General features: G+C 53.2%; 1 protein-coding gene across 4 annotated transcripts in view; it reads right to left on the bottom strand.

Annotated features, from left to right (window-relative positions):
- SYT2 (synaptotagmin 2) overlaps positions 1–21881 on the bottom strand; it is a 114619-nt gene that overhangs the window by 41046 nt on the left and 51692 nt on the right. The window contains exon 1 of one of the 4 annotated variants that reach the window (XM_008976621.4): positions 5276–5470. The exons of the other annotated variants lie outside the window; for them this stretch is intronic. The gene's annotated coding sequence lies outside the window, so the exon portion shown is untranslated. Of the gene's footprint in view, positions 1–5275; positions 5471–21881 lie in introns of those variants that run through there. 4 annotated transcript variants of the gene reach the window in all.

Genomic DNA, 21881 nt, shown 5'->3' with positions numbered 1-21881 from the left:
GCAGATTTGCCAACAGCGGGCAATTCCCCGGTAGGAAGTCCTTCCTTGTACCTCACATGAGCCCTTCCTGCTGCAGTACAGCCACATTACCTTCTACTAGAAACCCTTCTGCTTCCAAATGCACCCTTTGTTAAATTGCTAAGATGCGATTCCATGAGCAACACAGCAATCACAAAAGCCACTGAAGCAGACGGCAGCTGCTACAGGGTTCAAGAATTCCATTCCAGCTGGGGAAAGGCTGTGGGCTTTGCCCCTCCTCCCCGCCAGCCCCTCCCCAGTCTCAGGACACAGAGAAAAAAGGAGCAGCATGTGGTGAAGAAAAATGGAAAGATAACAAAACAAAGGAAGAAAAAAAAAATTCACAGCCTCTCTTGACCTGCCAAGGACTTTTTCCACATCTTTCCCTAGGCTTGGGGGCCCAGATAAGGAACTGAGCCTTTCTGCAGCTTCTGCAGGCTCTGCCTGAGAGACCCACTCAATGGGCCATCTGCTCGGAGGCCTTTCTGCAAAAGCTTCAAAAGTTCCATTTCTCCAGGGAGCTGGAAGCTGGGGAGGTGTCAGCTCCAAACAATAAGGGAAATTTATTAGGGATCAGGGCTTCCGGGAGGATGGTGCCTGCAAATGTGGCCGGATGCACTCCAAGATACAAAGGGTTATTTAATGCGGAAAATCCAAAGGCTCCTTCAGAAGTCAAGTGCTCACACCCGAGGCCCTACACGCTGCAACCTTCCTTTTCAGAATCACTCCCCATCACCCTACCCCTGTTCGCCCCTACCCCGCCCCATCCCAAGTCAGACTTATCCCCCGTCCTTTGCCACTGGGCAAATATTGACTTTCTTTCACTCAGCCTTGTCAATGGAAGTGAGACCAATGGGGCTGGCTATTGTCTCCCTCCTCTCTCCTCTCAGAGGGCAAAGCAAGCTGCCAGCCTCAATAGCTCTGAGCAGGGGCCAACTGTGACAAGCTGAGAAAGAAAAGCGTGGTCTTGGAAGTAATATTTCTGTCTTTTGGTCTGTTGTCTTTCTGTCCTCCCTCCCTTCCCCAAGCCCATCTGGGATTATTTTTTTCATGTTTGGCTATCCTGCTGCCCTGTCTGTCTCAAGAGCAGCAGCGTGGCATAGCTGGCATAACTGAGAGAGCTCAGGCCTGGGAATTCAAGTGTCTGATACCGGGTCACCTTATGCTAGTTCTTTAATTTTCTTGGGCTTCCGTGTTCTATTCTGCAAAATGGGAAGGTTGGACCCCATGATCTCAGTATCTAGATCAGGAAGTTCCTTCCTATCAGGACCCATGTCCTTTCTGCTGCAGTCAAGGCATTTTACCTTGTGCTCTGATTTTAGAAAAGATGGAAAATAACTGCTTGGTGCTTAACAGGGAGGAAGGAAAGAGCGTTGGATTGAGGGTCTACAAGGGCTGGCAAGCCCCGTCGCTGGGCTTGGAGCTCCCCCTAGGCCTCAGTTTCCCCATAATCAAAACAGAGGGCTGGATGAGATGATCCCACAGCCCCTTTCAGTGCCTCGTCCTGCCGTGCCACTCATCTAACACATCTCTGTGGAAGGCGGTGTCCCCCGCTCCTTCAGCTTTTCTCCAAGGCTGCTTCTCACAGCCTTTCCTCATGACTAACCTTGAATGGAGGGATGCCATGCTGCTGGCTCGTGTTCCTGATCATCAGGAGCCTTTTGTCAGCCACACTTCTCTCAGACTCATGCTTGCTTGGCCTTTGGCCTTTGTGGCTGAGCTCTTCCTTTCTCCAGGCCCCATGACGAAGACTAGAGCATGCAAACTCCTGGAGCCTGAGGCCAGTGCACAGCAAGAGGAGGACACAGGACATTGGGGCATTTTGGGGGATTGTGTGCATGATGACAACTGCAGGACTGTGAACTGTATCCCTGCTCCTCCTGTAACTTGAGCCCTCTCTGTGATAACATAGAACCTCAAAAACCCATCCCTTGTGCATTAGTCAATATCACACTACGGACTTCCTATTCCAGGTTGGTAATATTCCCTTTTCACAGATGAGATAATTGAGGCTCAGAGAGGTTGGTAATTTGCCTGAATTCACACAGATATTAAGGAGCGAGCCAAGATGGGAACCTAGATATATCTACCTGCAAAGCCTTTGCTCTTAACCATCAGTACTCTTACTGAGAAGGGGAGGTCATTGCCTCTCCCCAAGCTGACTTATAGGACTGGAATCATGGGGCAGTGAACATCCAAAGCCTGAACGACTCCAACAAACCTCCCACCCCACCCCACCCCGCCCCACCCAGCCTTGGCAAAGGCAGAGCCGGCAGGGTCATGGACCAACAAAGCCAGAAGGACTTTGGGTCATCTAAACCAAGCTTTCACTTCACATATGAGAAAACTGAGGTCCACAGTGGTGTGCGACTTGCCTAAGGTCACACAGCAAGTCTAGGGTAAACTTCAGTCCCGGCCATGAGGTCCTGGGAGTCCCCCTCCAGGCTGAGCCAGTCCCTTTGCCACTCCTTCCACCTGGGTGTAGACATGCCTTTAGCCACTCACTCCAGGGCCCATCTGGCTTTACCCCTCTCTGCTTCTCAGTTGGTCCATTCCTAGAAGGTTTGGGGAATGGAGTAAAAGGCCCATTTTTTCATAACCACAGAGGTGTGGCAGAGAGTGGGGAAGGGAGAACCAAGGAAAACTGGTGTGAGATTATTGGAAAGTCAGGCAGTCTCTCTGTTTCCCATGAAGTTTCTACTGCAGAATGGTCCTAATGGTGAGAGAGAGAGAGAGAGAGAGAGACAGAGAGACAGAGAGACAGAGAGACAGAGAGACAGACAGACAGAGAGACAGTGAGACAGTGAGACAGTGCTGATGTTCACATTTTGTAGGGAAGCTTTCAAGATGGTAGAGGAAGATCACACTGCAAGTCCACAATCTTTCCCTGCTCCCCATGGCCACTACTCACAGCTGCCCTGCCACCTGCTTGCTACGCAGCTTGTATTATTATTATTAACAATAGCTACCACTCATTGAGGACTTAGCTCAGTACTGGACCAAGTATTTACATATGCTTCTTGTTTAATCCTCATAAAAACCCTAAAATACCACCACTATTCTCATTCTGTTTTGACTACTTAGTAACTGAAGCTCTAAGATATAAAGTAATTTGCTCAAGGTCACACAGCTAATAACCAGTAGAGCCAAGGTCTCCTGGGGACTCCCTCCAGGGGTGTGCCTGGCTTTGAAATTCGTATACAGTATTTGTCTCAATTTGTCTCGACTCTGGTGACAGAAGTGGGAGGGCAATGCATTGGGAATTCCTGGAGACCACCTGCTCCCATCACCCAGCCAAGCCCACTTCCTGGACTCAGACACCAGCCCAGAACTGCAGCCACAGAACTGTGGGGTTGCAAGGGCCTGAGAAGTTATCTAGTTCTACCTTCTCAATGTACAGGTGAGGAAAGCAAGAAAGGGCCTTGCCCAAGGTCACACAAGGTCACAAAATTGGAGGCAGAGCCTGTAAATTAAACTCAGCTCTCTTGTCTCAAACTGGGACTCGTCCGCAACACCCTAATGCCCAGTAAGAAGTTATTGTCTCATCTCAACCGAAGACAGAACCAGAGTTCATCCCAAAAAGGAGTTACATTAGACTTTCCTATGGCAAGGACTGTCACATTGCACAGTGGGGTGCTCTAGGCTATTGTAGTGGAGATCTTTCTAAAACGAGACAATTCCTTCAGATCTTCCTTATCTGAGATGAATGCAGCCCTGTCTGGAGGTAGAGAGCAGACCGCATGACCTTGTGAGGTCCTTGACATCACCCTTTAACCTGTAGTCATCTGTCTGTCACAGCCAACCTTTCCCTAGGAAAGAACCTGCCCTCTGCAAAGAGGATGTGTAATGCTGGAAAGCCGGCCTTTCTCCCCATCAGCTGGATTCTGAAAGTGGGGAGAGATGACCAATGAACAGGCTGAGGGTGTCACAGCCCTGCTACTTTGGGATGGGGGGTGCAGTAGGGGAGCTACAGTCTTCCCAGAGGATAGGTCATTCTACCCAGCTAGGTCATTCTACCCCACCCCCATCCTTTCAGTGGGCGACACCTGCAGGGTGTTGGGACTGGGAGAAACCTCAGATACCTTAAATTCCAAACCCCATTTTCCAGATGAAGATACTGAGGCCCAGAGTGGGTCAGTGAGTTGCCCAAGGTCATAGGACAGGTCAGAATGGAAGCTTTCGGACTCTCCCTGGGGCGCTGGGTTCACAGCTCCACTTTGCCACCCCCTGCCCCGGAAGTGAGCACTGAACTCACTTAAGAGAGGCCAGTGACCAAAGGCAGCGATTCCCAGGTGCAGAGGCTCGGGCAGGCGTGCCCATGAGCTTGTCCCCCCGCGCGCCCTCCCCCACCTCGTCCCCATTCCTGTCTTGGGCACCATGCGCCTCCATCATCCTGAGATTCAGAGAGGTGCAGTAGCTTGTCCAAGGTCACACAGCAAACTGAGTAGGGCCCTCGTTTCCACTGCCCAGCTGCCCCCTCCCGTCGCCCACCCGGGTCTCTGCAAGCTTGCCAGGATCCCCGGGAGCCTGCTTCCTCCAATGCACAGAGCCGTGGCGCGTGTCAAAGTGTGGGAAAGTTCCTGGGAGAGGAAGGGGTGGAAAATGCAGCCGCTCATCTCAACCCTGGACGGCTGCGGCAAGGCGGGGGCGCTCAGAAAGGCAGCCAGTCCTGCAAACCGCCAGTGCCTCCGGCACACCCCACTCTGCGCCAGGGGCTCCCCAGTGTAGCGCGAGTATGGTCTTCCAGCTCCTTCTCAGCGAAGCAGGCGCTGCGGTGTCCCATGCGCCCCGCACCCACTTCTCTCCGCACGCCCACTTCATGCACCTCCCCGCGCCCTTCCCACGGCCTCTCTGCGGCGAGTCGCCTTCGCTTCACCGCAGGTCCCTGGTCCCAGCGCTAAGGCACCGCGGCTTCTCTCGCCTTCTCTCCGCTTTGGACCCGGGCTCTCCGCGGGGAGAGATAGGTTGGGGGCTAGGGGTTCCCGAAATAATTCAGGACACCTCCCCCGGGTCTAGCCAGGTAATTCCGACGCCCATGGATTTCCGGATTACAGTTCCCACCGCGGGCTCAGTCCTACCTACTCTTAGTTTACCCGGCAGTGAGCACCAAGCCCCAAAAGTCAGAGTGTCACCGTTTGGCGACCCCGCGTCCGCCCGCGCCTCAGGCCCTAGAGGTGGCCACTGTCGGTCGAGGCACGGCTTCGCTCGGGACTACTGGCTGCCCTCGTGGGGTGCCCCGCCTGGGGTTCCCTCTTACCCTGGGACGTTCCGGGCGCGTTCAGCCTGATCTGGTGGAGAGGGAGAGGGCGGGGGCGGGGACGGCTGGGGTCCCGAAGTCCAGGTCCCTCTTCCCACTTCCCCGCCGGCCCTGCCGCTGCGGCCCTCGCTCCCGCGCTCGCTCGCTCTCGAGTCTCTCCCTCTCTCTTCTCTTCCTCTCTCTCTCTCTCTCTCTCTCTCTCTCTGCAGTAGTAACAACCTGATCCCGCTTCCCCCGCCCGCCTATTGAGATGCTCCTCACATTCGCCTGCACACAGCGCGTGCGGCCCCTCCGAGGGCGATCCCCGCAAACCGCGACGCAGGGCCCCCGCCCCAGGCAATCCCCGCTGCTGGGGAGGCTGCCTCCGCGCGCCCACGCCCCCCTTCTCCAGTCCGGACTGCCAGCGGAGGGGGAAACGGGCGACAGGAGAAGGGGAGGTGTGTGCGGGAGGGACTAGGCTGGGGGAGAGGGGTTTAAACTGGCGCGGTCCTACAGAAGTTTGAGGAGGGCGGGGCCGGCTCTGAGCCCCCGGAGCCCTACGGGACTCCCCCGATTCTGCCGAGGAGTCCCCGCCAGCTCCGTGCACTCCTGCAACACTCCCCACCCCACCCGCCAGCTCCGAGTTTACAGCCTCTCGGTTCCGGGGATTAGCTGGGGGAGGGGACCCCCTGGCTGTAGGGAATGGCATGCGGGAGATACGGATGAAGGTTTTCCTGAGTCAAGGGAGAGAAGGGAGGGAGAAGAGAGATGGAACAAAAGGCAGATGCTGGAGGGGAAGGGGAGCTGGGGAGTTCGCCCCGAGGGCTCCGGCAGCCCGCGGTCCCCACCCTCAGTCTGTCCTGGAGGGTGAGGTAAAGGCTGGTGCCAGGGCTCTTCACGGGCCACTTGGGGAGGGGAGAAAGGGCGATGGAGGGGTACGGGTGTGGGGGAGAGGAGGAAGAGCGTCTGCTGGCACAGGACCCTCTGCCTGCTCCCAGATAGGAACCCAGCAGAAGGGCTCTGCCACGGACCCGACACCTCCCACCTCCACAACTCTGCTTTCTCCCACTTGGGAAAAGCGAGGCTGACACCCACGGTGAGCACCAGGAGGGGCAGGGAGGACCGAGAGCCTGGGCAGCACTCCTGTGCCTCAGTCTCACCCTTGGGCCTCACCCTCAACCCCCAACCTCACCCGATAAGACCTCGGGGCCCCAGCTCTCCAGGTGGAATTTCTGCTGCTGTCCGGCCATTAACCACCCCTGACCTTCCCAGCTCCACCCCGTCCTCGCCCTCTCCCCTCAGCCTCTCCTTCACCCTCCATGCAGCTGCTTTCTGTTTGCCTTCTGCTCTGCACACTCAGGACCAGGACTCGAGTTTGGTGTTTGACCCAGGAAGTGACATTCCTCATCCCCCAACCCACACACACAAAAATCCTGTGTGCATGTGTGTTGGGGGGGGCAGTCACTCAGGGCCTTCTAGGGCTTCTCATCCCCACAGAGTCTGGGGAACTGGGAAATTCCCAATACCCGCAGTGAATCCCCCTTCCTCCCCTCCTCCAGGCATCCCCTGCCCCAGGACATAGACCTCACTCCCGAAGCCGGGGACTGAAGTGCTGCAGCACCCGCTGCTCCTGGCCGGGCTGGAGCCTCTCTTCAGAACGGCAGCAGATCGCTTGTCACAGACCCTGGACTGCAGAAAAGCTGATTCAGGGATTTCCGGGCTGCTCGTCCTGTGGGGGGAGTGTGCATCTGCATACCTGGGTGTTGGGAAGGGTGTGTGAGTGTGTTCATGTGTGGGCTGGGGGAGAGGACCCATGCCTGAGCCCCTCTAGTCAGGTCTGCTGACCCCTCACTGTTCTTCAGATGGAAAGGGGGACCTGGGGTAAAGGGCTCAAGGTCAGATGCTCAGCAGGAGGGCACCAGGGGTTTCCCCCCACTCTGCTACACTCCCGTAACCTACCCCCACCTCGTCATCCCACACTGAGGAGGGGACCTGTCACCTGAGATAGGTGTGCGGGCTGAAGAGCAGTACCTGCTGCTCCTCTTCGGTTTCTCCCTGGGGAGAGAAGTGCTTCTGTTTTGAAATCTCCCCCAAACCTTCTTTTGCTAGGAGGAGGGAGGATGGGACTCAAATTTCATTCAGCAGGCTGGATTCAGGTTCGACCTTGGGGTTTCCTGATGCTAAGGGTCTGGGGCAGCATCCCTGCTTGACAGGGAAAGCTTATGCCTTCACGATTGGAATGTAGTGCTGCTTAGATGAAAAGGGATGGATGAAATGACCCCCATGGTTCCTTCTGATAAAATGGACCAAGAGACGCCTGAGCCTTATGCAAAGCTGCCTCCAGTAAAATAAAGTCTAATTACAGAAAATAAAGCACTTCTGGAAGGTTATGTCTGCTCCTTCTGAAAATACTGTGTCTATGCTGCCTCCAATGTGCCCTTTCCCCTCTTGGGCGGAAGTGGAATTCTGATGGCATGTGGAAGGATCAGGTGACATTTGCACAGGCAGCGGCTGGGCCAAAATGGGGGAGGATGGGAACACGGTGGGTCTCTGGAGAAAACACAGCTGTGCTTCACTCAGAGCCCCCTCAGGCCCCAGAGAACCCTTCCCCTGATAGGGATGACAATGACAGCCTGACAGTCTTAATTTCACTTGATTCTTATCAACTTTCCCAGGAGGCAGCAGGGCGAGGAAGGGATAATTCTTCACTCCACTGAGGCACAGGGAGCCCCCAAAGGGTGGATGACTCACCCAAGGTCCTGAGGTAGGTTAGGGCATGGAGCTGGGTCTTGTGAGTCTACATGGGCTGGGTGCATATCTGGAGCTCCGCCCTCCTCCCCAGGTGCTCCTTAGGTCCTGACTGTCCATCCTACCCTGTCCTCTCCTTTCAGGCTTCATGCAGCAGCATCTCTAGATGCAGCCCTTACCCACCTTCCAGCTTCACCTGGCACTGCCCACTCCCTCACTGTCTCCTTGCAGGGCCCAAAGGGCCATGCTCCTTCCTGCTGCAGAGCATTTGTACATGTTGTCCTCCACACCCCACTGCACCAGGCCAACCCCCTCCATCCTGCCAGTCCCAGTTCCCTGACCCCTCTCCCTGTGTGCCCTGTGCTTCTCCTCTGCAGCCCTCATCACGCTTATCCTTCCTTGTTCTAGTCTTCCCACAACACTAGACTGTAAGCTCCAGGAGGGCAAGGACCCCTGCTCACCGAGCCTACTGGCCCGGAGTAGGCACTCAGTAAACACCTCAAATCCTGCATCCTCAAATCCTCATGCTGCCTCTGTATGCTGTATGACTACAGGCAAATTGCATAACTTCTCTACGCCTCAACTTTCTCACCTGCGACATGGGGATTTTGATTATAAAACAGACTTTTTGTAAAGATTAACGGGATAATGTATATAGAGAGACTAGCGCAGTGCCATTCTTGGCATAGCAGTGTTGGCCTTGCTGGGGAAGACAGAGGGCTGAAGGAATAAGGGAAGGAGCATCTTACTCCACCCTCAGCCTTCTCCCCCAGGGTTCTAACTATCCCTCCCCTTCCTGACCCGCAACTCTCTCTCCTCCGCAGCCCCACCTCACTTAGTGGCTCCTGAAATCCTAACTTCTCCCTCTAGGCTTCCTGGACAAGGTGGACAGCAGCTGAAGCCAGCTCATCCCCACTGAGGCTTTGCCTCTCCAGGTCTGCCGCCCAAGCACAGGATTCTCTGCACTGTCCCTGCATTGGCCTCAAGTGTCAGTACAAACCCCAGGCCTGGAGCTGTGGTACAGGCATTGGCAGAGCCATGGTGGCCAGGGCAGGGTTGGGGAGACCTTACCCTCCTTCATGATCTCTATCAGCATCCTCCCCAAAGTCACCTCCAAATAAGTCCACAGACTAAAATAAAGGCCCCTTACCTCCCTTCCAATGAGATGGCAACTCCTAAGTCCCTCCTCTACAGAAACGCTGGAGCTGTCCTGGAACTCTGGGCTCTAAGCTAGCCCTGCAGGATCAGGCTCCTGTTGCCCATATGTTTCCAGGGCCCATAGAGGGAAGGGTCATGTTAGGAAGAGGTGCCTCAAAGAGTACTTTTGCAGTCTCCTGGGCCAGCTTTCTGTGGCTGTTCAGGTGTCCTCCTTTCTCTCTGAGCGATCTAGGCCTTAGTGAAGGCTGCTGCTTGGGAGGCTTCCCCCGCAGCCGTACTCCATGAGCACCCCCAACAGCTGAACCCTGCAACAGTAGCTGAGGCTACCTGCCTGGGCAGTGTGGAGGCAGCCTTGCTGGAAACCCCACCCCTGCCCCCAGGCCCTAGCTGAATGAGGAGTGAAGGAGAAAGAGGGGAAGGGAGAGAAGAGGATGCTTGAGAAGCTGATGTAGTTCTTCACCTTGACCGAGTTCCCTCCCCACTTCAGACCTGTCCAAACAAAATAAGGGCTCTCAGTTATTCCCTTCCAGAAACGCAGCAACTAGATTGCTGCAGAGCCTCTAAATCCTGCAGTCACTACCACGACCATCACTAGTGCTAAGAGAGACCCTCTCCCTGCTCCTCCTCCCCCCTCCTCCCTCCCTCTCCAAATCACTGAGCCATGGGAGCAGCAGCTCTTAGTGCTTGTATAGAGCCATAAGACATAGAATCATTGGATCTCACAGTAATTCTGAGCATTAGCATGGATACCACGATGGTTCAAACACAGGCTCCGAAGCCAGTGGTGGGAGTAGAATCCTGGTTCTGCCACTTAGCAGCTGTGTGACCTTGGTCAAGGCACTTCACACCCTATGTCTCATCCATAAAATGGAACAGAAACAGTATTTACCTCATGCAATCATTGTGAATATTGCATGAGTTAATACATGTAAAAAACTTAGAACATCATCTGGACATAATAAGGGCACAGTAAATGTTAGCTGTTTTGTTTGTTTGCTTATTTGTTTTGAGGCAGAGTCTCGCTCTGTTGCTAGAGTGCAGAGGTGTGATCTCGGCTCACCGCAACCTCCGCCTCCCAGGTTCAAGAGATTCTCATGCCTCAGCCTCCCAAGTAGTTGGGACTACAGGCATGCACCACCATGCCTGGCTAATTTTTGTATTTTTTACTAGAGATGGGATTTCACCATGTTGGCCAGGCTGGTCTCGAACTCCTGACCTCAAGCGATCTGCCCACCTTGGCCTTTCAAAGTGCTGGGATTACAGGTGTGAGCCTGTAATTTACATTATCTCTGCTTTGCAGGTGAGGAAACTAATAAAAAATACATACTGGTTATTTAGTGCCTGCTATGTACCAGGCAGTTTATATATGTTGCGTGGGGCAAGGCATCCAGGATGGGTTGCAGCTGAGACTGAGATGCATACCTCAAACCCAAGGCGTCTGCTGGCATCCATCTTCTGGAGTATGGATTTGCATCCACTGGGTTACCTGGGGGCTAAAGAGGAGTTCCCTGGGGGAAAAACTTGAACTGTGTTCACAGTCAGGCTCCAGACATATAGAGAGGTTTTTGGCAGTTGTTGAGTAGGGGTTATTGCCAAAAAGAAAGAATTAAGCTGACAAAACAAGCAAGTCTGCACAACAGGGCTTGAGGTCAGACAGAGAGACCCTCCAGCTTGGGCAGAGTGGCTGGCTCTTGACCTTGTCTGACCCAGTGATCCTGGGAAGAGGAGTGGCTGTGTGTAGAATGAAAGAGCTGTCTCAAGAGCAAGCTCACTAAATCTAACACTTCAAGGCCCAAGCAACCTGCTGTGAGACTCTGCCCCTCCAATGATCACATCACCTAGGGAGGGACTGTTCTCACTCTCTCTTTGAAAGAAGCTGCTGAGCAGCTAAGGCTGCAGAAGATTGAAAGCCTTGACAGACAGGCACATCAGCAGGAGGAGCAGGGCCCAGGCATCAGAGGCCATGCAGCAGCTTTGGACAGTGGCGGTGCTGGAGGAACTAGAGACACTGAAACCAGCATCAAGTGGCAGCCCAGACAGTATGAGCATGTGTACATGAGCTTTAGGGGTCTCCCAGATCATATGCTGGGATGAAGCAGATCTGGGGGAGGCAAGATTTCCTGCAAGAGCAAGTAGGTGCCTGGAGTTAATGAGATTCAAGTATTGAGATGATGATATTGATGAGGCTGACAGCCATGGTGATAGGAAGCACGCATTCATGCTTACTATGTGCCAGGTACTATTTTAAGGGTCTCACATGAATTTATTTACTTCATACTTACAAAAACACTAGGAGAGAGGATTATTCTTATTTCTATTTTCAAGATGGGAAAACTGAGGTAAAGAGAGGTGAAATAACTTGTCCAAGGTCACACAGTTAGAAAAGGGAAGATGCAGGATCTGAACCTCATCATCGCCTCCTGAGGCCGCACTCCAAACCCCTGTGCCATATGCCTTGCCAATTGATACAGGTGCCTCCTTCCTCAGTCATAAACTGAACAGCATTGTAGACACTTGGATCCTACCTCATCCCTGTAACTACTTTATGAAACTGGTGTTTGTCCCCATTTCACAGCTGGGAAAACTGAGGCCCCCAAAATGCAAATGACTTGCCCAAGTCTGCATAGCTGGGAAGTGCCAGAGCCAGTATTCAAGCACTGGTCTGTGGAGGCGCTAAAACCCATCCACCTTCTGGGGAGTGATGTGACTTGCCCAAGACCGCACAGCCAACTTCAGTCTCCCAGGCTGCTGTCAATCCAGCTCCAGTCTTCCCTGCACTAAAGTACAGATCTTCTCCATCCCCTCCGTAAGGGCTTTTCCCGGACATGGGGAGCGATTCCAAGTTCTCTCTAGACTCGAGCCAGACATGTAGGCCATCTAAGAACAGATGTTTGGCAGAGGGCCCCGGAAGAGGAAAAGGGAATTGGGGCTGGGCTCAGAGGATCTTCCCAGAGAATCCAAGAAGCCCAAATAATCAACTCCCCTGTCCACGGGTATGTCAACTGCAGCCTGAGGAACTCTACCTGAGTGAGCCCCGCGTTCCAGGTACTCCTGTCCACCTGTGAGCCGGGGTGTCCAGCCTGCCTGAGAGGACCCCAGAAAGGGTCATGTGCTTGCACGCAGTGACACTTCCATTGCCACCTACTGGTTGGGCACATATATAAGGGGCATAGCCTACGTGTACGTCTCTTCCAGAGTAGCTGGGTCTTTGGGGTCTGCCAAACATTTGTTTCATATGCTTTTTTTTTTTTTTTTTTTTGAGACATAGTTTCGCTCTGTCACCCAGGCTGGAGTGCAATGGCACAATCTCAGCTCACTGCAACCCCTGCCTCCCGGGTTCAAGCTATTCTCCTGCCTCAGCCTCCTGAGTAGCTGGGATTTCAGGCACACACCACCACACCTGGCTATGATATGTTTTTATTGAATACATACTATGTGCCCTGCACTCTGCCTGGCCCTGGGATAGAGTGCTCTGGGACACAATCCCTGCCCACAAGAGTTTGGAAGTTTGCTGGGGGAGACAGGCACGTAGGCAGATAACAGTGCAGCACGGGGAAAACAGCAGCTGTGCACAAAAGACCGTGGAGCCGGAGCCCTTGGAGCCTCCATGGGGGTTAAGATGAAGGAACAGCCAGAGAAGATGGCTTCTGAGTGGCTCTTGAAGTACACTTCTGATCTGATCCCAAGGAAAGGCGGGTGTTTCAGGCAAAGGGAATAGCGAGTGCTCCAGCGTGGAAGAAGGAGGACGCTGGGCATGCCGCCTGGAGGCACTGGGCAGAGTGGGAAGAAGGGGCCGGGAGTGGGGTGGGAGGGGCATTGGAGCCTGGATGTGAAGGGCCTTGCAAGCCGGGCTAAGGGTGTGGGGCTTCTGCCCACACAGGCAACGGGCACAGCGGAAGGCTTGAAGCAGGGAGCTGGCAGGAGGCAATGAGAAGAGGGAGTGTTGCGGCAGGTCAAGGGAAAGCCAATACCAGTCTACACCATGGAGGAGCCATGGGAGTGGGAAGGAAGGGATGGATTTGCTCATCTACATGCAAGACTGCACACCGGGTAGCTAATTGGGGGTCGGGGTGAGGAAAAGAGAGGAGTCCAGGATGACTTCTGGATCTCTGGCATGTGAAACGGGAAGGATAGGGATGTCAGTCACCAAGACAGGACGCACAGGGGTGGGTGGGAGTGGGGAGTTCAGCCTGGGACACGATCAGTTTGGGAGCCTGTGCCATATCCAGGAGGAAATGTCCAGGAGGCCCCTAGAAATATGGGCCTGGAGTTCAGAAAGGAGGTTGGGCAGAAGACATGGAATTCATTGACTCATAAATTATACAGGAAAACTTGCTCTGAAGATATTAAGAACCTCACACATGGCAGTGACTAGATTTGATTCCAGACTATTGGACTCAAATGCTGGTTCATTCTTTCCACCTCGGCACATTCCTATCTATCAATAGTTATTACCTCACAGCTAAGAAGCTACAAAAGGCTCCTAAACAATCTTTCTTTTTCCTAAAGCCTTCAGGTATAAGTTTCCATGCAGATATTATTCTACCCAGTTTACAGAATTAGAAAGCTGAAGAATATGTTTAAATAAGTCACACAGAGGCCAGGCGTGGTGGCTCACGCCTGTAATCCCAGCACCTTGGGAGGCTGAGGCAGGCAGATCATGAGGTCAAGAGATCGAGACCATCCTGCAAACATGGTGAAGCCCCGTCTCTACTGAAAATACAAAAATTAGCTGGGCATGGTGGTGTGCACCTGTAGTCCCAGCTACTCAGGAGGCTGAGGCAGGAGAATCGCTTGAACCCGGGAGGCGGAGGTTGCAGTGAGCCGAGATCCCGCCCCTATACTCCAGCCTGGTGACAGAGTGAGACTCCGTCTAAGTAAGTCACACAGCAAGTCTGAAATGGTGCCTATCGCAGCCAATCATTCAACTATCTCTGGGAGAGTTGTTCCCTCTGCAGAGAGTTGGTGGTGGCTGATGCCAGTGGAAGGGGCCCGAGGAGCCGTGTGTGCATCTGTTGAGGGAACAGCCATCGTCCCTTTGCCTTGGGTGAGTGGCATCTGAGGATGGCTCCCTGGGGAGAAATAAACATATGTCAAGTGTTGTGGTGATGGCAGAAGAGGAACTCCTGGGGTCATGCATGGATCTGGGTTGGGGGTGACAAGGAGGGGTCAGTGGGTTCAGCCTCTGTCTTCACTGTTCTTCATCTCTCAGCTCCTCCTTTGAATTTGGGCACCTGCCTTTCTGCAGGAGGCCTGTCTCAGATCAACTTCAGTGCACCAATGTGTCTTCCCTACCTCCTGCATCCTTGACAGCAATAGAGTTAGTGCATGGTGACAGGAGCCAGTCCCCTGTGATGCAATGGCTGGAACCTGGGGACCAAAGCAGGAGGCAGCTTGCTGCTGGGCCCTCTCAACTTCTCTGCCCAGCAGAGTCACTTGAGGAGCTTAAAGGAAAGGTGCCCAGCCCCATCTCCCAGAGACTCCCTCAGCTATCCTGGGAGGGGGCCGGGCATCAGTCATTCTCCATGTAGCCAAGGGTGAGAGGACTGATTCGGTGGAAAGACCCTGGCTTCAAAATCAGACCCAGAAACGTGGCTCTGCCTTGTGCTGTGTGACTTGGATTAATTACTTAAACTCTCTGAGCTCCAGATGAGCTCCAGTTTCGTTTTCTCAAGGAACATTCATCACCAATTCACCTAAGATAACCCATTTAAAGCACAGTGCCTAGAGCCTGAGTTGGCCTTTGATGCATATCATTTTCCTTCCCACCACCCACCCCCCCTTAGAGTTTGGATTTCCTCCTAACCTAGCCTTGCCTGCAAGTCCCCCAGCTCTGCATCCCATGGAAAGAATGCCCCTCCCTGATGGTGTAAGTTTTTCCTTGTCCTTTTGCATGAGCGGCTTGACATCTCAATGCCACTATTTTCATAGAAAATCTCGATTGTCACTCTCTTCCAGCTGCACCCAGACAAAAGGCCCTTCTCCAAATGGCCCCACCTGATCACTCCAACTCTCATGCCTCTGTCCCCAACACGGACCCCCCCTGAACCGTCCAGCCCATCTGCATCCTCATATCCCTGCATAGATTCACACTTAGATATATAGATCACACGCTTACCTAGAGCACCTTTAGTTCTCCATCTCCTCACTCATCACCTCAGTTCTGACTGACTTGTCCTCACAGACACACAGCTCAGCATGTCACTATGCACTGGCTGGTACTGTTCTCCAGTCACTTGGCTTGTACTACCACAGGGGACTGGTCCCATACCTTGGCCGTTACCCCCACCCCCACCCAAAGCATCTAGCACAGTCTGGGCACATAGTAGATGCTTGCCTTAACTGCTGACCTCGTATGGGGGTCAGAAATAGACCAGAACCTGTATGCCCAAAGACCATCCCCAGAGATTGGGAATAGGGAACGGCGGTATCTCCAAGCCCACTCCCCACAAACACTGGCCTCATTTTCCAGACAGGGAAACAGAGACTGGGCGCTGGAGTCCCATGATGGAGGCAAGGTACCGCTGCATGCTTCTCTAGGGGAGCTATGCTGTGTGACTACATCACCACAACCCGCTGGACCTCTGTGGGTCACCACAGTGATTTCTGCACCTCTTCTTTTCTTTCCTTGAAGAGGAGGTCCTGGTCAAGGAGGCTGGGAGCCTGGGTTCTGGGTCTGTCCCTAGAACTAACTTGCTGTGTGACCTTGACTAAGTTATCCTCTCTCTGGAGTGACATCCCTGGGGCCTGGAAAACTTATGTCTTGATCAGAAGGGTCAATGAGAGATGCAAAGTCTGAAGGTGGCCACTGGGGCTTCAAGGGCCCTGGCAGCCTGCTTTCAGCCAGCCCTCCTCCCCAGGTCCCTCTACCCCTCCCACTCTAGGCCCCAAAAAGAGGAAATTAATTGAGTGTTCAGGTCTCTTCCCTTGCCCAGCCACAGCTGAGCTTACTGGGGAAATTAGGGTGACATTGGTGCAAATAATTGAGTGTCTTTCCCCAAACGGTCTTCAGGCCCCATTGCTTTAGCTGCTGCTTAAATGGATGAGCTAATTAACTTAACTAATTGCTCCCGAGGACTAATATTTTCAGTCACGTGACCCAAGAAGGCACATTCTCCACTGCAACTCTGCTGCCCACACTCCCTGGCAGACCCACTTTCTGAGCCTGCGATAGCTGCTTCCACTTGCAGCACCTACACTTAGGCCAGCCCTGTTTCTTCGAAGGCACCAGAACGCCTTCCTCCAGCCTCTCTGCCCAAGTGCAAAACCTGACTCCAGACTCACTCCTGCCAATTCATTCATCCATTCAACAATCTTTTGTTAATTGCCTACTTCATGTGTCAAATGCTATTCTCAGCATCGGGGAGTTAATGATGAGCAAAAGCAGACAAGGTTGTGCCCTCATGGGGAGTTCATCCTACTTGGAGAGGTGACACTGATCATTGACCCCTGCCCCCGCCCAACACACACACACATCAGATCTGTGCTACAACCAGCACTATGGAGTGTGGGACGGTGCTCTATAATAGACAGACTCAGATCTCTCAGGGAGCTCAAAGACAGCTTCCTGGAGGAAGTGGCCCTTGAACTGAGGCTTGAAGGCTGGGCCAAAATTAACTAGGCAGTGAGGTGGGAAGTGTATTCCAGGCAGAATTACCAGCTTCTGCATAATCCAGGTGAGAGATGCTAATGGCTGGCCCAGGCTGCTAGAGATGAAGAGAGGTTGAATGTTCAAGAAAGAAGAGAAAAAGGTGACTGGCTTTGGTATTGGGTTGGGGGAGAGGATAAAGGGGCACTAAAAGCAACTCCGAAGCTCCTGGCTTGTACTATGGGCCAAATGGGGGTGTCACTCACTGGGATATAATTTCCTAGAGTCAGACCAGGTGTGAACAAAAGGGTAAGAGAATGAGTTAGGTGTTGAGATGCCTTAGAGGTGTCAAAGTGGAGTCGCTGAACATGCAGATAGGTGAGCAAGTGGGCTTAGAGGTCTGGGCTGAAGATTCACATTTGTGAGTTATCTGCTTGGAGAAGGAGGTTGAAGCTGAAGGGTATGGCCATTTCGGACAGCAGGAGATGCGAGCCCAGGACAGGCCTTGAGGAAGCCCAGAATTATTCACTACAGGCTCATCCCTAGCAGACTTGAAACATACCTCATTTTTACAATGTCATTTTGTTCTGGGTTGTTGTTGTTTTTTTAAATCTCAGAGTCCTTTAAGTTCTTCCATTTTCTTTATCTACTGTTGAGCCAACAGCTGATCAAGTGTCTGAGAGTCTTCAGGGACAAGGGGACACTACCATTAATTCAGGCACAAGGGAACACCACCGTTTACGCACTGGGCTGGGTCTTTATGTGCCCAACCTACGTGACCCTTGCAGGAGAGGTGTTCCTATCCTTGTTTTCCAGAACAGGACACTGGGGCTCAGAGAAGTTAAACAATGTCCCTAGGGTCCTGCAGTGAGTGGCAGGGGTTGCACAATCCTGCTTGATGTGTTCTCACTTCCAGATGCTGTCTCTCCAAAAGAAATGGGCATGTGCCTGCGAGGCTGAGGGAGGGTCTGAGGGACAACAGGAGTGCCAGTCACCTTTCATCTGTGTCATGGGTAGCAAAGACCAGAAGATGTGGATCTCTGATGTCCTCCCACTGGTCCAGGGCTGCACTGTGATGCTGGCAGGGGGAACACAGGGAAGGGTGATCATGCGCAAGTTGACCATGGAGCGAGTGGGCCTGCTTGGGGCAGAAAGTGCTGGGCCAGATAGGAGAGGGGGGCTTCCCTGTCTGAGCAGCAACAGGTGTGACCCCAGGCCAAGAAATAAGGACCAGAAAGTGTGGCTTATTGTGTGCACAGAGGAGGGGGTGAACAGCAGGCCATGCCTGTAAGACAGGGGGTGAAGAGTGAGCATGCAGCACTGGTGGGAAAGCGGGCTTTGGAACACACACACACACACACGTGCACATATGCACACTTGCATGCATGCACACAGGCACAAACGCTCACATGCTCCAATCAGAACAGTCAGTCATGGAGCATCAGCCTGGTCAGGGCAACCCAGAGGCTGAACTCTGGGGTCCCCTGCTGGTCATTGCTGTTGGACTCCAAGGTAAATAGAAATTTCCCGAGACTCCAGATCCTCGGCCCCTGAGGGCTTCGGCTCCCCTATCTTCTTGATTTTAGACTCAGAGCAGGAGTGGTGCAAGCCTCTGTCTGGGCATTTAGCCCAGGGCCCTGTGAGCCTGAAACTTGGAGCCAAGAATGGTAGAGTGCAAAGACCAAGGGATCAGGAGCCAGACAGACCTGGGTTCAAGTCCCAACTGCTGCTTCCCAAGCGGACAGCCTTAGGGAAGTGTCTTTAACCTCTCTAAGGCTCATTGTGTCATCTATAAAAGCAGGAAATAATGCCTTTTTTGGCAAGGATGGTGTGAAGCTTAGATGAGCTGGACCACATGTTAACTTTGACATACCACACATATGTGGAGGGCCCAACCTCGTGCCACAGCCATGACATAGGTAAGTTTCCTTTGTGTTTTCACTTAGCTATCCCCAGCCCAACCTCCTGCTTCATGCAGGAATTCCCTAACCAGCCTCTGCTAGAACATTCCAGCAACAGGCAACCCACCACATTACGCTCTTCCCACTGTTTGGACATCTTTAAGAGTTACAGTGGACTTCCTATCTTGAACTAAAATCTCTCTCCCTGTGGCTTCCACTGCCAGACAGAGTCCAGCCCTTCAGAATACAGGACCACTCTCCAGCTCTCTGGAAGCAGCCACCATGGCTTCCCTGGGTGCCTTTGTCTAATCCAAACTGATCTTTCCACTCTTGTTCCAGTGTTTTCCATTGCCTCTGCCCTGCTGGCCAAATTCTTCCGGGCACAGCTCATTTTTGGGTATGTCCTTTTTAAAATGGGATGTCCAGAGAAGCACAGCACACCCTACATAAGAGCCAACTGTCCAAATTCCAGGTCAGACTGAGGCTGGGCCAACCTCATCATGGTCATGACACAGAAGCCTTTTCATCAGGTCCAGTCTCTGGCACAGCCAGTCCAAGCACACCCACACAAGAGCCACGTTCACCACGGTCTTTAGAGCAACCCACCAGAAGAGTCTCAAGGGCACCCTTTAGAAGAGATGCCCAAGACCCAAAGTGGGCCTCTTTCTCCACCTACGATTCTCTCTTCTCCCAGTGAGATCTGAAGTCCATTTCCCTGGGAGGTGGGGTCAGGACCCTGGACAGAAGCTGCTCCTGGCTTCTTAGGCATTTGAAGGGAAGGCATGCAGTGACTGGGGGCTACCACAAGGCTCTGGGAGAAGTCAGGGAGGGAGCAGTCAGACAGCTCTGTGAGCGGGAAAATGTTGGTGTGGCGGTCACTGCATTTCCCCTCTCCTCCCTCACACTGGAGAGCTGTGAGATCGCCTTAGGGACCCTGGCTCCTGGGGTGAGAGATGTAAAGGACCCCCCTTTTCTTGGCCTCCCCCTTCCCCTGGTGTCAGTTTCTGGGTCCAGAAACTGAGTGCAGTCAGCACAGACAACAGCCCTGGGATCCCCTCACTGTCCTTGACAAGCACTGGAAGCCAGCAGGTGGGTAGAGGGCTCCTGGAGGGTGAAAGCAGAGGGCTACAGTGGGGTCAGGGCCCTGCGGAGAGCTCAGGGTATGTTTGGTGGGGACGTAATGCTGATCCTGCATCTCCTCTTTGACTGCCTTGAACAGCTAATCAATGAATTCATTACTCAATCAGCAGGAAGTCACCAGCCCCTTCCTGGGGACCCTCTCACTTGGGTTCACTCAGCATGTTTCAAAGCACTTTCTGTGCCACCTCTGGGCCCACGCTGTAGGATCAGCTCTGCCCAGAGCTCACCGAGTGACCTTGGGCAAGTCACCTTTCCTCTCTGGGTCTCAGCTTCCTTATTAATAAACTAAAAGGATTGGACTAGATGATCTCTTAGTGTCCTTTCGGCTCTGATATTCCATGGCTCTGTGAGCTGGGAGACTGCAGGTGGGTGGATGACAAAGCTGACTGGCCCCTTTTTTGGAAAGAAAAAGGAAAAAATGACGAGGGCATCTGCACTGGATGGTGCCAGGAGTGGGACTGTGCAGGTTTCAGCTAAAAGTGCCGTGGATGGTGGCAATAACCAGAGCGTGCGGCAAGGGCAATACAGGCAGCAGAGCCACAGACCAGGAAGCCAGCCAGGCCTAGCCACCGTGTCCCCTCCCTGGGTCAGAAATCCCTACCTTTGCCTCTACTGATGCCTCTTGGATCCTGCCCTGGTCCAGTCCAGAGCTGAGTGGCAGGATGGCTGAAGTCCCCACTCCCCGCCTCTGGCCCCCAGGCTATGACAGCAGCTGCCAGAGGGGGTAAGAAGACTGGGGGCCTAGGTGCAAGCTGTGAGTACGTGTGGTGTGTGTGTGCCTCAGACAGCAGCTGAGCAGCCTGCACCAATCTCAGAGGCACTGCAATGCAGTGGTCGGATTTTTTTTATTAGTTTTTTTTTTTCCTAAAAGTCCTCATTTCCCAGGGAAATGCGCAGCCAAATGCTTTAAAAAAGGAGTGGCCAGATTGCCTCAAAATGTGTCAACCCCTCCCAATTCAGGGTGCTGGCACCCTCCTCTTGCCCCTGCCGGTGTGTGGCCCCCTGAACCCTGCTCCTGGTGAAGTCAGGAGGTCTAGGTAGAAGGAGTATGAAGTGGCCGATTTTCCCTTCCTAAAAGCTGGGACACAGACTGATTGAACTTAAATGCTTGCCAGATTGGAGAGCTTCTCAATTTCCCAATCCCTAGGGGATCTGGCATAAGCCTCCTTCACAAGCCTCCTTCACATAGAGGCACAGGCCTTTAGACTGAAGAAAATCTCTGTCTCTCTTTCTGAATGAGTTTTTTGAGGGATGGAGGGAAGATGACAACACCCCTCCCCCTTTGGAGTATCAAATACCAAATCTGCTGCAGCATTCTCAGAAGGGCATGAAATTGACCACCCTGTCTCCTTCCCTGGTGGAAGGGACCCCTCCCCTTTCCCAATGCACAGCAAACTAATTCTGCACACATGCTACCTCTGTCCGTGTTCTTCTGATCTTGGGTTTCATTTTAAGGGAACTTTTTAGTCCAGCTCTGTTTTCCCCGTTAAAAAGGTGATGAGTTCAATCAGCTGTGAAAATAAATCCAGAAGAAGGGCTGAATGGAACCAGGGGCAGACCTATCCCTGCCAGCTCAGCCCCTCCCTTCCACCAAGCAGAGGGTTTCCCGGGACTCCAACTGCTGTGGAGTGACACCGGGGGCTCTTTGCTGACAGAAAGAGAGCGGCAAAAAGAGATAGCTTAGAAGTGTGGTCAGGCTGGCAGTGTGTGGCCAGTAAGTGGCATTTTAGCCTTGGAAAAGACTCTGAAAGCCCCTTGCAGGGGAAGTAGAGCTGCCCCTGCAGTCTCTGTCCTGGCTCTCAGGTGCCCAATTTGGGCACAGCAGGTGGTGAGCATCACAAGGTCCTAAGCTCTCTCCCCATGACCTGGAGGGGCTGCGAGAGCCCCATCTGCCCTTCTCCTCTAATGTTGGGTCTCTCTTGGGCACAGATGGTTCTAGCTTAGGGGCAGCCAGGGCATAGCCGAGCCAATCTGGGTACAGCCCAGGGAGAGGTGCTGCCAGTCAGCCCATCTGTCGAGCAGGTGACAGCTGCTGACATGTAAGTTGGGGGTGAGGGGTGGGGAGCTGGGCTGGTAGGGTCAGAGCTACTAC

This window comes from Pan paniscus, chromosome 1, assembly GCF_029289425.2.
Source record: "Pan paniscus chromosome 1, NHGRI_mPanPan1-v2.0_pri, whole genome shotgun sequence".
Taxonomy (NCBI): Eukaryota; Metazoa; Chordata; class Mammalia; order Primates; family Hominidae; genus Pan; species Pan paniscus.
The sequence above is the reverse complement of the archived record's forward strand: the minus strand, read 5'-3'. Positions and strand labels throughout refer to the sequence as shown.